We start from the raw sequence: 2,101 nt of genomic DNA, 5'->3' as shown, positions 1-2,101 counted from the left end.
GTCAGGCTCTCTGGAGCTTCTAGCATTAGCTCAAATGAGGACCAGTCTACCTTTCTACCAGGCTGCCACACATATAATCCCTATAACCCTATAATGTGTGTGTGTGTGTGTGTGTGTGTGTGTGTGTGTGTGTGTGTGTGTGTGTATTCCCCATAAAATCTTGGGTTATTATTTGTGAAATGAATATAACAAAACTGACTAACATAGGAAGGTTAAATGCATACTTATAGGTTGTTTTAACTAGCCAGTTAATAAAAACATCTAAATCATGAAAGTCTGGTATTTCCAATGTAAATAATATTGCCCAAGAAAGAATAAAAGACAAACTGGTTTATAGTTCCTTACATAAATTTATGAGACCCACCATTTTGCCTCAGGATACATGTGCCTTTACTTTGTATAAACATTGGCAGTTCATTATATACCTTTAGGATACATCCTAGAAAAACATTGAAAAATAGGTTTAATGACTTACTGTTATGCTTAGTTAAAATGATGACAGAAGATTTTGCCAATAGTATGAATTTAAAGGAAATTTATACCAATAACATCTGGAATAATAAAAATATCCTGATATCCTATCAATGATCAGATATTTTAAATAATAGATTAAAAGGGGGGGGTTGTTTAAATGTACATTCTCATTAGCATAACTATACTGATAAACAATTTTTTATGAAAACCTCCTCTTGCTAAAGATTTTTTTCATGACAATTTTAACATCCTTGTTTCTAAAGCTATATATTAAGGGGTTCATCATGGGAACCACAATAGTATAAAACACAGAAGAGATTTTTCCCTGATCCAGAGACCCAGGTGTGGAGGGTTGGAGATACATAAAGGCACATGATCCAAAGAATAAAGAAACAGCAAGTATATGCGAGCTGCAGGTGCTAAAGGCTTTGGACATTCCTGCAGTGGATCTCATTTGAAGGATATTAGAGAGAATGAAACCGTAAGAAGTAAAGATGATAACACTAGGCACAATGATATCTTTACCGCCTACAATTAGAATCTCTATTTCATTGGCATAAGTGCTGGTACAGGAAAACTGCAGCAAAGGGAAAAGATCACAGAAATAGTGATTGATGATGTTCCTGTCACAGAATATCAGTCTCAGAATGCATCCAGTGTGGATCATGGCACCAGAAAATCCCATTATGTATGAACCAAGCATAAGATAGAAACACACCCTGGGAGACATAGCCATGTTTTACAAGAGTGGATTGCATATAGCCACATAGCGATCATAGGCCATTGATGTCAGGACACAACATTCACAAATTGCAAAAAAACAAAAGAAGTAAAGTTGGGTCATACATCCCATGTAGGAGATAATGTTCTTCCTTACTAAGAAGTTTATTAGCATTTTTGGTGTAATTACAGATGAATAACAAAGGTCAATGCAGGACAAGTTTAAAAGGAAAAAGTACATGGGGGTGTGTAGGTGAGAATTCAGTGCAATTAAAGTGATCAAAGCCAAATTTCCCAGTGCTGTTGTTGTGTGTATTAGCAGAAAGAGTAGAAATATGGGTAACTGGAGATCAGGAATATTTGTTAACCCCAGTAGAATAAATTCAGTAACCACAGTACCATTTTCCAGGCCCATTCTTCTTCAAGATAATCTGTGAGTATAGAAAATAATTGTGCCGTAGTTAGACCACATGAAATAGCTGTCATAGCTTCTCTCACACTTGTGAAGTAAATTGTAGAAGTGCCTATGAGTATTTTTGAGGTCACAGAAATTGCCATTCCTGCTATAATGATATAGAGTGATATTTTCCCAAAGTAGTACTTTTAGGATAAACAGAGTGAAGTCATTCATCAACAACCTAAAGCACCACAACCATTGCTGTCACTTGTTAATATGTCTGCTCAGTTATCAAATAAGAAGAAACAGGACAAACAAAGCAGGACAAGCAGGATGACTTCCATCCCTCATCTCAGCATTCTGTCAATGTTTCAGTCCTGGCCTGACACTTAAAGAACCTGTTGCAACCTGAAGCCAATGTTATCTAGATACTACTGTGATAGCTTCAGGACTGACATCATTGCTTCAAACCTAAATATGATTTAAATTTAGCCACATTCTCTGAATGAT

General features: G+C 36.0%; 1 pseudogene; it reads right to left on the bottom strand.

Moving 5' to 3' along the window:
* Positions 1-673: 673 nt before the first annotated feature.
* LOC127690063 (olfactory receptor 145-like) lies at positions 674-1,609 on the bottom strand (annotated as a pseudogene).
* Positions 1,610-2,101: the final 492 nt, after the last annotated feature.

Source organism: Apodemus sylvaticus, chromosome 7 (genome assembly GCF_947179515.1).
Source record: "Apodemus sylvaticus chromosome 7, mApoSyl1.1, whole genome shotgun sequence".
Classification (NCBI taxonomy): Eukaryota; Metazoa; Chordata; class Mammalia; order Rodentia; family Muridae; genus Apodemus; species Apodemus sylvaticus.
The sequence above is the reverse complement of the archived record's forward strand: the minus strand, read 5'-3'. Positions and strand labels throughout refer to the sequence as shown.